At 45.0% G+C, this 14,206-nt stretch overlaps 1 long non-coding RNA gene across 1 annotated transcript; it reads right to left on the reverse strand.

Annotated features, from left to right (window-relative positions):
• Nucleotides 1–1,989: 1,989 nt before the first annotated feature.
• Nucleotides 1,990–11,050, reverse strand: LOC125642285 (uncharacterized). The gene is made up of 3 exons (XR_007358354.2): nucleotides 10,926–11,050; nucleotides 9,914–9,990; nucleotides 1,990–3,475 (listed from the first exon to the last, which is right to left on the reverse strand). It is a non-coding gene; the product is annotated as an uncharacterized LOC125642285 (long non-coding RNA).
• Between the last annotated feature and the right edge of the window lie 3,156 nt (nucleotides 11,051–14,206).

The following is a 14,206-nucleotide window of genomic DNA, read 5'->3' on the forward strand; positions in this document are numbered from 1 at the left end:
AATCTGCCTGAGCACATGAAGGTGCTTCAGACTCTGCCCCCTTCCATCCTGCCTCCCACACTAGCCTGTGGCTTGACATTACTTATGTGCTACTCTTATGTGAAACAAGTGCCTTAGGTGCTTTTATAGCTAACAATAGCATCTGCGGTGGTGATAGCAAGTGCAACATTTCTGGGGCTGTCAGTCCTCATGTGTCAGGGCATTAATTGATCAACAGGCAGGGACAGGAAGAAATATCTTTTCTCCCACTTTCCCTGGAACAGTACTCTGGGTGCTTAACACTGCCTCTAAAGTTTCTGGCCACCATCAGAGACAGAGTAATGGACTAAACAGCTCACGGTTCTGTTCCAGTAGGGCAGTTTGCACATCCCTTATGAGGGTTGAAGCAATTGGAAGGGTCTGATTCCATTTAAACAGTATTACAGCTAAGGGGGACAATCTCTGCTTGCTGTGTCAGGGTGTAGTTCTGTGCCACTCGCAAAGAAATAAACCTCTTATTGTTTAATAGCTCTCGGGGCCTGCCCGTGCTTCCTCGGTAACCATGCAGCCCACAGTTTTGATTCCCCCCCCCCAGTAAAAAGCATCAGCTCTGTGCTGCCTCTGCAGAAGCCATGGTGCAAAGGATGGGGCGGGAGCAGAGTGGAGGAAGAAGCTGAAGCGGGGCTGAGACAGGCCCAGAGCAGGCATGGCTGGAGTGGATCTGTGCTCTGATTGTCCCTGGCTGCCACATGTTCCAGCAGTCCCAGGGGTGCCCTTAGCCTATGCTTTGGTCCCCAAAAGCACCAAGCAGCTTCCTTTCTGGCCTTATAGTGCTGCTTCCCTCTATGCAGTGGGCATGTGATTTCTGGGAGGGAGAAGCCAGCCAGAACAAAGGACATTTTCCCTTGAAAGTCAGAAGGCTTTGCAGAGAGGAAGTGGCTGGGCGGGGAGGGGTGTCCCTACAGATAATGGGGGAACTTCTCCTTTCTTTGCACTGATCACTCACCTGATGATCTAATTAATACAGTCAACTCCAGAATCTGAGCCAAAGTGGAGAGAAAAACCGCAGCTTCCTCTGTGAAACTGCACTGTGTACAAGACACACAATACTTGGCAGCAGCAGTTAAAGTGTCATGAACCAAATTCTGCCTTTGGTTGCATCTGGGCAACACCATTGACTTGATATCAGTCCCACTGCAAGGGTGGGATTCGGGGCAGACTATATTCATGGGTCTGTCAGAGAACTATGAGGCAAAGTGGGGTTGTGATGTGCAGACATTTAAGACAGTATTTTCAGAGGGGGGTTGCTAATTTGGGTGCACTGGGTTTTTTGTGTCTTTCCTGATCCTGATTTTCAGAGGTGGTGAGAAGCTGCAGATCTTGATGGGAATTGAAAGGAAAGATGCCCCAGAAACAGCAGGATTTGTTCCACCAAAATGAGGGGTTAATTCTCTTCCTTCAGAGTTTGTCGAAGATGGAGAGATTAACCTTGCTTCCTCCCTGGGCCTGGAAGAAACTGAAGGATCTGCTCCTAGACATTTCAGAAGAGGAGGGGAGAGACAAAGTAGTAAGAATAAAGACTGAGGTAAACTACTGGAAAAAGAGGATGTGAGGGACTTAAAATGGACCCTGAGACGTGTCTTCAGCTGGTGTCAAAAGGTGTAGCTCCATTGACGTGGCGGGAGCAGGCCCATTTACAAGAGCTGAGGATCTGACCCAATGGCTTCTGACCAGAGACAGAAAGGGTTTAGAGAGAATATATGCCTCAGTTACACTATGGATTATCAGAGATGGAAAGTCAGACAGAACAATGGACCTTGTACTCTTTTAAAACTGAATGCACAGATAAAAACAATTATTAAGATGAGAGTACTGTCTAGACTATGAATCAACTTTAGGGACTGGAAAGAGAACGCAGGAGGGACCGTTTGAGTCAGAATGACTACGGCCATGTTTGCTCATATAGGTGCACACTGCAGATCTATTATGTAGATGATCAGAAGCATGCTATTCACTTAGAAAGGCAATACCATTTATTTACAGATAGCATTCTTCATACAAAGCCCAGCATCTCCAGAACATTTTACAATAAATGGTTGTAATCTAAAGAAAAAAGGAGAGTTAAGGATGAAATCTGTATCATATATATATATATATATATATATAACTTAATTGCACAATTGGCTGCTGATACTGCTCCAGTAACAGTGAGAAGGGTTTTCTGACAAGCCCTTTACACTAGCAAAGTAACAATGGCCTGAATTTTCAAAAGGGATTTTGGGTTCTGGCTCAGTTTTTGAGTGTCCAACTGGAGACACCATAAAGGGACCTGATTTTTCTAAATATGTGGAGCACCTCAACCTCTGAAAATCAGACCTCTTTATGATGTCTCACCCAAAATCACAAGTTTCAGAGTGGTAGCCGTGTTAGACTGTATCAGCAAAAAATACGAGGAGTATTTGTGGCACCTTAGAGACTAACAAATTTATTTGGGCATACGCTTTCGTGGGCTAAATCACAAAATCACAGGTTACTTTTGAAAATGTAGGCCAATAAATAGGTCTTCTTCATCTGAGCTGGCTTAGTATAGCTTCAATACAATAGCAGAGGTACAGCAAATATAATAGGTAACACTGCTAGGAGATCTTACTGGGAGTAACTGGCTGAAGAGAAGGAGGCTTCTCCTAAACATGAGATTTATTTTACTAGGACTTCCAAGCAAAGTGATGAAAGCTCCTTCGCTTGAGTCATTTAAAATTGGACTAATCAAACCACAGGAGAATTCACTGCAGGGAATAACCTTATATTGGCTGGTGGAGAAGAGGGGAAATGAAATAACGGTCCTATAAGTCTATTTCTTCTCCATCTTCTATGATTATACAAAAATATTTCAACACATCTGATGAAGAAATTCTCTGTTATTGGCAGTGCTGTTGTAAGTGGGATCACAACCGCCTTAACCTTTAGCTTAGATGAATATACTAAACCATTGTCACGCAACAACTCAACTTATCACCTACTAGTTGCCACCATTACTTCAGTTACTAGCATTGACTTTGGCTACAGACTGAAGAAATAAGTAATTCTGGGCAAAATTCTCGGCTTGTGTAACTCAGTGGAAGTGTGCCAGCAAAAATTTGGCCCTATTTCTGTAGAAACTCACCATTCAAATGCATGTTCAAACAGATGCTTCTGAATTTGGGGCACTAAGGAAATCTGCTAGCACAAGAAGCAAAGCATAGTATGCAGTTATTAGATAGCACTTCGTATTTTCAGCGGAGAGAAAATATTAAACAAAAGACTCCCATCCCAGTCAGATGCAATAATCAATCTTCTCTGGTGCTGATGTGTGTTGCTAAGCAAATGCCTCACTTGGGGTATTTGACAAACTGACACTCTGCCACACTGAGTGTCAAACTCAGCTTGTCAAATACACGGAGCGCAGCACTGCGGGACTTGGGCGTACCACCTGGGAAACCTTCAGTGACGCGGTGTCCTAGATGGGAAGAAAAAGAAAGGTTGAGTTTCTGTCAATGACAGGGTAGGAAAATCCCTCCCTTTAATTGGTGGGGAGGAGAGCCAAATAAGCAAGTATTGATTTCTGCTGAGTTCACATCAGCTATATTGATTTGTGAACTGAAGCTGGATATGAGGAGCTGTGATCGATGCCCAGAGATAGAAGCTAATCTGAGTGCCCTGCTAGCCCACAGGGCTTGAAATATTTACTGCATTGCCCACACAAGGCCTATCCACACACACAGACATGGAGTTTGTATGCATGGTCAGGAAGGCTGATGTCTTTCTGCATACACAAGGGCCTTTTTAAAAAGTACTTGTCTAGACAAAGGCCTGGAGCATATACCCTAGGGAGCATTTCTGCACCAGATGGGGTCACAGGCAAGATGACCTAATAGAGCATTTGCATTTTTCATTTCTGTGATTATACATTTAGATAAGCAGGCCAGGATTTTCAAATGGAGGCTCCTTTATTAAAACCCCTACTGTAATTTGCATTTGCATTCCAATGATCACACGGTCATCTGTGACCCAAATCTGCAAGGTACTTAGGAACTTGCTCAGCTTCAAGCATATAAATCATCCCATTGTAGCCAATGCTTCACATTCTTAAGTATGTTGCTCAATTGGGGTCTCTGGCCCAGGTCCATAATGGAAGTTAGCAGCCTAAATTCCTTTGTGCATCTGGGCCTGTGTGTCTAAAACAGGTGTTAGGGATGAAATGGCAAAATTCCCATTGACATCAGTGGAACCAGGATTTCACCTTTGATGTTTAAGTGCTGCGATCAAGGAGCTCCCAGATTTGGAACTGGCCACCTGAATTTGAAAAATGGGACCTCCAGGCCTATCTGAGATGAAGGGTATGATCCTGGTCCCTTTGAAATCAATGGGAGGTTTGCCATGGACTCCACTATTAGCAGGATCCGATCCTAAAACTGGCTCAAAGTCCAATGTCAAATGTGTTCACTGTCGTCAAAAAACAAAAAAACAAAATACCCCCCACCCCAAAAAAAAAACCCCACCAAACCAAAACAGCTAAAACAACGTGGGAGTTCAGCCCACTCCAGTAATGGTCCCAAGCCCGTCACCTTCCTATATTGGACTGCACTGTTTGGCAATAATGTTGTAAGGGTTCTAATTCTCTATTGCTGTACAGCCAGGAGATCTCAGAAAGAAATAATGAATTTCTTCATGAATGACCTTCGGAACATTCTCTTCCATTGTCAAAATTAACCCCTTTGTTCCCTTCCCTGCCCCCTCCCCAATCCCCATGAACAAACATAGCTTTCTACCCACACATGCCAGCACAACTCTTCTGTAATTCCCCACTGAAACCCTGTCCCCTTTGTCCCCCCACTTTGTCCCCCCCCCACCGCTCCTCTGCACACAAGCATGCAGATGCAGGTCCCTTGCCTTAACCCTTTTAGAAACAGAATAGTTTGCTTTAAAAAATTCCAGTGCACCAAGTCTGTAGGAGGAAGTGCATCTGATGAAGTGAGCTGTAGCTCACGAAAGCTCATGCTCAAATAAATTGGTTAGTCTCTAAGGTGCCACAAGTACTCCTTTTCTTTTTGTAGGAGGAAAGGCATTGCTCAGCTTTACTAACAGATGCATGCTTAAAGGAACATGGCAGCTCAGAATGTGGGTTGCTGCTTGAAATTATGATGCAGGGGAAATCTATCACAACTCCTGGAAAAAACCGATCCCGTGTCACACCATCTCAGTGCTGTTCACATGCTCTGTGGTCGAGGCCCTGGCAGAGCCTATTTTTAAAAATGAAAAAGTTTTTCTGCTGTCAGAGTCCTCTTCTTTTCATTTCACATGACCAGCGGCACCAAGGCTCTGAGAAAGCAAGCAGGCTATTTTTGATACCACAGTGAGAAACTCAACTGAAAACCTTTAAAGGAGATGAAAGCAGGATTAAACCGTTACACTGGCAGTGAAATGGAGTGGGTGATCTAATAGGTCTAAATTCTAATTTCTAACTTCTGGGATGTGGTCCTATGATGATATCTTAGTATCCCATCTGTTATTACACACACACACACACACACACACACACACACACACACACACACACACACACACACACACACACACACACACACACACGTATTTTTTCTACATGTAAAATACAAAAATTCTAGTCAATGTTGATCCCCTCCCCCCCTTACTCCCCACTCCCATCCCCGTGCACAGTAAGCATAAGATCTATGCAACTCTCAAATTCCACGTAAACACTCAAGTTAAGGTTTAAATGGGACTTTAATGATGCATTGTCCTTGGGCTTGTCCTCTGCATAAGGGACTATTTCACCCTAAATAGGTGCATGAACGACATTGTTGGCACAGGGTTTTGTCGATAGTAAACTTGCACCAGTGTAACTGAACCAGTTTAAAACCAATCCAGTAAGTTACGGCCTTAAGCTAACTTGGTTTAGGCGGAATTTAAAGGAATCGAGGTGGTCTACCTGAGGGGTTTGCCATGTCATACTATACTGATTTTAAAATGTCTTAGTCACAGCCGTGCAAGAGTTATAGTACTGTATAGCTAAGGCCACAGATTAACTCTTGCAAAGCTGATGTGCCCTAGTGGTTATAGCAGGGGGCTGGGCAGCAGGTGCTTGGCTCTTCTTCCCAGATCTGTCATTGGGCTCTCCATGCAAATTATTTATGACTACTAATTAGACATTGTGCAGTCCTTGGCACCATTCTCTCTATACAAGTGGGGAAAGAAGAATGAGCTCATCATTAAACTAACTGGGAATTGGTCCAAACGCCTCAAGTTTGCTCTAAGAACTCTCTTTCCAGTAAAGTTTGATGTGGAGGCTGCATCAAAAGTGTAAATCAGCAGAGCTCTATTGACATCAGTGCAGTGACACTGACTTACCCCAGATGAGGATTTGACACTGAAGTTCAAGAAGGCTCTTTTTAAAAAAATGAGCACCACCGCTTCTGCTATTCTAGCTTAAAGCCGTTGTGGCTTTCAGAGGGGAAAAACAGAGCTGCTCATAATGCTGCTGTCAGCAACAGATAAAGGGGCGGGGGGTCACAAAGTGAAGATCATTCTTTCGGTACATAGGAGAGGAACTCACTCCACACTCTCTATTGATGGTACGTTGTTTGGGTGGACCTCACTATTGACAGGGGCTCTGGTTTCCAGTTGGAACGGGTATTTCCAAGGAAAAGCCTGGTGTTAAAAAGCAGACTTAACCACCAATATTACTGTAGGCAGAAAAACAGAAACAGACGCATTCTCCATGCAGCCCCCTGTGAATAGCATAAAAGGCCAATGCTTTAGAAATCCTGCTGTGAGCATATCAGCCATGTGTGATCTCTCTTGGGAGTTTTACAGGACTCTCTTCCTATTTGCTGTGCAATTGGTGATGGAAGGAAAATAACAAAGCAGGATGGATTTGACCCCAAACCTAGACAAGTGCCTGTATTTTGGCTGTGTGTTTCTTTGAATTTTCAGTCGAACCGAGCCCAAGCTCTGAAGTTCAGCTCTCAATTTGGATACACACCTTTCTCAGGTTCAATGCACTCAGAACCTGGATTTGGGTGCAGACCCATCTCTGATTGCCATACTCACTCAAACACACATCTCAAATCAAAATGAAGAGAGCGAGAATCCACATGAACCTGGGTGGAGCTGGGTTTGTAGAACACCCTCCCAACTGTAACCTCTAGACTTGAGTCTCCTCTCAAATTGTACAGGTGTAAATTAGGAGTAACTCCATTGAACTCAACAGACTTACACTGGTTTAAAACTGGAATGAGGTCAGAGTCAGGCTTCCTGAGTGTCCCCCCAAGTTCTAGCTGGAAACTGAAAACCCTAACATCACTGGGCCAAATTCTGAAGCCCTTACTTAATTGAACCTCCTATTGAATCCTATTCTATTCCATTGAAGATCTGCACCCATCACTATGGTTGATGCCAATGGGAGATTTACCTGAATTAAGAGCACAGGATTTGATTCAAAGTATTCAATTACAAGTACCAGGCGTGCTCCAGAAAAGATCAGAGCTGGAGATAAAAGAGTTTATACTGAAGCAACCATGCCAGGTTGTACCCAAGTCCATTTTTGCTATAGCACATCTGTGGATTTGGATTAGACAGTTAATAAGTTTCAGGCAGAGCAACCACCTAAGTATCGTGCCCAGTACATTAATAACGCCTGCTCTCTGGCCAACAAGTGTCATTGCTGCTTCTTAGATCACGCAGGACAGCAAATGCTCTGCTCCCTGTTAATGAGGGCTGATCATGTTACGAACTGCCTTCCAAGGATGCTGAATCCAACTAGAAGAGAGTTCGTTCAGCACTAAATAAAACATTCGATTCCTTATAAGAGCTGAGCAACAGCAGCACAGGGCTTGCCAAAAGCCACATGACAGCTTTCGTTGTGCGCTTGCTCTTGGCCTTTTTACAGCAGTGAGGTTCCTGGTTGCACATGGGGCCCTGCTGCAGACAAAATTGTCTCCCCCAGTGCTAGAATTAATGGGAACTCTCCTGTTTACTTGCTAAGGGCTGCATAGTGGCTTTAACCCACGATACACTCAGGGGACAGAGTGGAGCTGCAGCAGAGAGTTCCTGGAAGAGTACTGGCTTCAGGAGGACAGCTGAGGCAGCCACCTGGAAGCAGGTGCAGGGTACACTCTGCAGCTCTGTTGGCTGGTACAGAGGAAGCGGGGTCAGGTTATGGTCTTCTCTCACCCTCACCCTCTCTGAGGAATCCAGCCCTGCCAACAGCACTAAACCAAAGCGGTTCTTGCGTTCAGAGAAACAGCATCCAATCCAAAGCCCATCCAGCTCGTTGGAAATATTCCCATTGACTTCAGGGGACTTTGGGTCAGGCACAAAGATTGTGCCCAGCCTCGGCACAGAGGTGCATGTGGAGAGAGGCTTCTCGCACCAATTCCCTCTGTACAGGAGCCAGGCACAACGGAGCTCTACGTGTTCCAGTTAGAGATGGGCTCAAGCTGGGACATCCAGCTCCAGAACCAGATTGGCAACACCCCAAAGTTCAGGGGTGCTGGGTCCAGGGCACTGGCTCAGCTTATTGCCTGGGCTGGCGAGCAGCCTCACATGTGCCCTCTGACCTCCCAGGGAGCTGGGCTCAGGCTGCTCTCTTGATTTTGAGACCGGGCTTAACCCAAATGTCTGTACAGGGAAACGTATAAAACAGTGAAATGTTTCCCCAGGCACCTTCTCCCCATGTCTTGTCATCCCAATGACCCCCTGTCCCCCATCAGTGTGATTTTGTCCTTACTTATGCCAGCTGTATAGAGTAGAGACATAGGCCCTAGGTCGTTGTCTTTATTCTCTGCCAGAAATGCCACTCATCCTCACTCAGCCCAAGCTACTCATCTGAATATCCCTTCTCTATCCTTGCCCCACACCTGCCTCTGGCCCTTCTTTCACATGCTTCCCTCCCCCTGCAAACCCACCTGGACCCCTTCCTCCACCTTCTTCTCAAACCCCACTTCTCCACAGAGGCTTATAAACCGGAGTCCCATAAACAATAATTTTACCCCCTAAGGTACATGCATTAGTCTCCCCATCAACTATACAAGCGCATGCCCTTCCTTTCCACCTCTCCCTCCCTGCGTTGACATCTTCTCCTGTTGTTTGCACCTTAACTTAGATGTTAAGGCTCTTTGCAGCAGGGTTGTGTTCATTTGTCTTTGTACAGCCCTGTGCACGTCTGTGGTGCCGTGTAATAGATGAATACAATGCACTGTTCACGTTGCTGTTTTAAATAAAATAAAAGGCCCAATTTCTGATATCTGTTCTCATCTTGAGGAGCACTTACTCCACAGGTGGTCTCATTGACTTCAGTGGGACTATTCATGGAGCAGTGTGCTATTCCGTGTGAAGCACACGGTATTAAAGCTTTCTCCTCTCGCTCCACAGAGTTATAAAAATAAAAAATCCTGTAGAGTATTTATCTGGATAATTGGACTGGGAGCCAATTTACAATGCAGACAGTTAAACTCAGCTTCAGGGATGGGGGCTTGAACCAATAATCCAGGTACACCCCTGAACTTTGGGATATTCAAAAGTTGAATCCCGAGTTTACTGCTGGGCCCCATCTCACTGTGGCTGACATAAAAGCACATGGTATCCCCAGCATTCTTATTTGCAACACAATTCAGAGACCCAGAAAGGATAAAGCTATAAGCAAAGGAGAACTTTTTGATAGCTGATCAATACATGAATAATCTCACAGTCTGACACATCAGGGGATCGATTAGAGCTGTGGAAATGGCTTAAGAGCCTGAAAATCAGAAGAGTAGCAATTTACATGTGATAATTTATGCTTCTAGGCAAAGCAATGCAGAAGTGCTCGATACAATACTAATTATTGCTAGCATTGCATATCTCTGAATCCTCCTGCAAATCCCGCCTTGAAACTCACCTTCTAGCGCCGGCCTCCACCCCACCTCTTCTGTGCTCCAGCTGGACTTTGCTCTCTCAAACTGTTTGCTTCACTAACTTTTAAGAAGGGAGAAAAGAAAAAAGGGAGGGAAAACGCTAATATCTAAAATTCACATACACAGAATTTGAGAAAAGGACCCAGCCCGTGGGGTATGCACACTAACTTATTGCATGATCTTTCACTGGCAGAAACCTCCTTCCTCCCGGATCACCTCCCCCTGCTCATTGCTAGTTATAGCCCTGGCTTTTCTATCTCTCATTTGGATTGAAATCTCCCCAAGGCCAACAACATGGTTTTTTATTTCTCTGTAAAGCACCAGGCATGCATTAGGAACTGTACACATAGTCATTAATAATAAATAATCATCATAATAATCATAATAAATTAATTATGGTTCCAGGTGCAGAGCTCCCAGGAAAAATCAGCTACATTTTCTTCCCTGGTGGGATGTATGGGGAGAAAAGACAAATGAAGAAGGTGACCCCTCTATCCATATACTTAAAATATACTGTCCAGCTGCATGGTTTTTCTCCATGCAGGAGAGACCCGGCAAACCCCCTCATTAAAAATATCTGCCCCAGGGAGGCTTGAATATTGGATATGATTCTGTATCTTGGGGAAAGGGATTCTGGAAGCTGGGGTAAGAAATGATCTAGCCCAAATTGTAAACATAGGGGACAGGCACCAAGGAAGGTGGGGGTGGAGTGTCCAGCAGAGGTCTGGCAGAAATTGGGGGTGTGCCCTGGGACCTCACCCCAAAGTCTCCCGAAAGAAACCCCCCAAAAACTTTAGACAGGACACTGGCTAGAAGTGGTTTGTTGCTGCCTGTTCTCCCTAGCTGTACCCAACTCAAAGGAGAGGTAGCAGGCCCTTTGGAGGCATGAGACAAGTGTCCCATTTGAAACTCCATCCCTTCTCCCCTCTGCCACCCATTTCAGCAGCGTACAAGAGAGTAAAGCCAAGCAGATGTGCCAGTGGGTACAAACCATACCTGTAGCTGCACTCTCACGGGGCAAGAAGTGGAGTGGTGCTGGGTCAGGCATGCGGGGCCTGCTGGGGGCACCCAGGGAGCAAAGCAGAAGCAGAGCAGTGGGGCTCAGCCCAGGAAGGCGGCTCGTTTTTGAAGGGGCCTCTCCTCCTTCAAGAGGAAGCTGAAAATGGGGAAGATAAGGCTGAGGTTAGATAACAGGAAATGTCTGGATGTGAGTGACAACATGTCAGAGTTGTGAAATGCAGCAGCAGCAGCTCCTGGCTTTGTCCCTCTCACAGGGTGCAAAGCTCACAAACTGCTGCTAAAGCAAAGCTGGACAGGGTCCGTGCAAACTGTCCAGATGCACTTTCAGACTGAATTCCTTGCAGATTAGAATAGGCCCCAAGGCATCAGCAGAACTGGTAACCAGGCCACATTTCTTGTATTTGAGCTAATGACACCTTGTGGGAGGCTGTTCACTGCTGGCTCATAAAGGAACTCCAGGGGCTCGCCCGACAGCCTCTTGCTTTTAGAAGGGGACATTTACTTTAACTGTTTAAATGGCCAGATTAGCTTGGGTTGCCTGTAAGCCCACTTAGTTAATCAGGATTCTGCCCGTGGCTACACTGTGACAAAGCTGGCAATGTGGACTCAGGGTGCAGAACATGAGCGGAGCTATGGGGAATGCACTTGGGAAGGGAAATAGATGAAAGAGACATAGACTGGCAGAGAGCAATAGTTCAGCCTAAGAGAGAGGATATCTCACAAGATCAGCTGTTCCTGAGAGATTTTTGACACCGTTGGTCGCTTATGGACCCAACTGAAAAAAAGGTGCCAAGCCAGAACCAAAAGAGATGGGGCTGGTTTGGGACCAAGGAACTGAATCTCATCCCCAAACTGATCAGATGGCTTCGGATTTGAAATTGTAGTTTGGACGCATCTCTCTTGCAAATGAAATATCTTCCCATAAATATCCTGGTTAACATTTGTTTCTAAAAGTCACTGCATATAGCAGGGACTGCACTGCTAGTTCTATCTGTCCCTCTGTCTGCCCATCTGCCTATTCACCCATCATATTTCGAAGACCTCTATCTCCAGAGTATCTAAGCATTCTACACACACCAGCACAGAAAACATCAATGGTTTGTTTACCATTAGCTTGTTCTGCACTGGAGAACTTTCACAAACCATTCTCATCACTGTGAACACCACATCGGTTCCATGGGTGTTAGCAACATGGGGAGCCCTAGTGGAGCCAGCTTGCCAGCTCCAACGGTCACTCTCATCTAATCAATGCAGTGTTGAACACAACTGCCAGAAAGCCCCCCACGCTAAGCTCCACAGCACAGCTAGGACTATGGAACCTGAACTTGTGTTACCAACGCCAGGAATTTTTTTGGAAAACTCTTAGTGAGGACAGCATTGTGTGCAGCATCTTCCTATGGAGTCAGTGCTCATTTGAAAGATGTCACTGCATGTTTAGTTAGCTCCTGGCTTGTGTCTCATCAGTTACCAGGGATCGGTTCTCCCTTTGTTGCCACTCAGAAGCTGCCTTTCCTTCCCATTTTGTTATGTTGGATCATATTAAAGAAGTTCTGTATTAAAATCACAAATGAATTTGATTCCCCATAGTTTAAATTCCAGGGTATTACTAATTAAGAGGTCTCTTGGTTTTTGGTCTCTTATTTTTACTGTTTCTCTCCCTCTCTGTATGAAACTTGCAAGCTGCTAATTGTGTTAGTACATCCTAAGACAGAGTCTGTTCTCAAAGCAATACTTTGTAACAACAACTACTCACACAGAAAGAGACTCAAAGCGATACTTTGTAACAACAGAAACAGCACCCAGAGACTACTCGCCCTTTCGTTGTATTCATCTCGCTTTGTTAAAAATTGTGATTAAAATAGAGATAGAGGATGTATGTGGATGGATGCTTGGTGTGGATAATAAATGAATGATCAGGAAGGTGCCAGGCTAAGAATCCAGTGTCCATCCCCCGAAGAAGGCGTCAAGTGGAAACAACCAGAGGACCCACGGAGGGCAGACTGGAATCCACCCAACAGCCTCAAGGATGGGAGAACTGAAGAACAAGATAACATCTGGCAGCACGGAGTCGTCAGGAATGTGCCATCTGCTGATTTTACCCACCTAGCCTTCCCTTTTCCAACTTCCCATTGCTGTCTCAGTACCTCTAGCCAAACCACATGGAGAGGTCTGCAGTCTTTGCGTGCTGGGACTTAACTAAGCCAGCAGCTTTCAGTTGCTTTATCAACACAGAGATGGAGGCAACCACTGGTTTCACCATATTGTTACTGTGCTGTCCAAGGCCCTGATTCTGCAAACACTTATGCACATGAGTAGCCACGCACATTCTGAACTCAGTGGGGTTATTCGTGCATGTAAAGTCACTCATGTGCTTGCAGGATCTGGGTTCAGGCCCTCAGCTAAGAACAAACCCTGACCCTCGTGTCTGACAGGGAGTATTAGAAAATGAGGGATATAACTAGCATGCTAAGTTCCTCTTTCATCACCGGCATTTTAAAATATATAACAATAAAGAGGAATGGAAAGATTTGGGTGGTTTTTAAAAAAAAAATTGGAGGGAGTGGAATCAGGGATATAGTTTGTACAATTTGTTCTGAATCTTTTTTTCTCTCTCTCTTTACCATGCAAACATCAAGAAGCCCTTGAAATCAGTGGAAACTTCCATAAATTCCTTGAACTTCCAGGTCAAATTATTGACTTTTCATAGGTGAGGGAGGACATATTTTATTTGTATCCATTTCTGGGCATGCAATACAAGGAGCAGTGCAGTATAACACAGAGTTTGGTACACACACTAAATCATGTGCTTACTGTGACAACAATCAGTACAGGGTTGAAAAACCTAGGACAGCCTGAGCCAGAACTCCAAATCTTAACACCCTCAGACTTTGAACCTGCTAGAAATCCAGCCCCAATCCATAATCCAGGTCCACCTCTTCAGAATTAGCGTCTCAATTTGGAGCAATTTCATCATGCTTCTCTCTTCAAGTGAATGCAATGGCAGATCTGATATGTGCTCACTAGTTTCCTATGCTGTTTGTGACACATGTTGCAATGTGGTAGATAAAACATGATGGGCCTGACTCTGACCTGATTTACATCACTTTTGCACCTGTGTGACTCCATTACTTCAGTGGAGTCAGTGCTGATTCAGACCTGTGTGGGAGAGAGAGCAGAATCAGGTCTTGAATAACCAAAAACTCAACTCAGAGCTTGATAAAAGATCTGAAAGCTGTAAACATGCTCAAATATTTTCA

Source organism: Caretta caretta, chromosome 9 (assembly GCF_965140235.1).
Source record: "Caretta caretta isolate rCarCar2 chromosome 9, rCarCar1.hap1, whole genome shotgun sequence".
Lineage (NCBI taxonomy): Eukaryota > Metazoa > Chordata > Testudines > Cheloniidae > Caretta > Caretta caretta.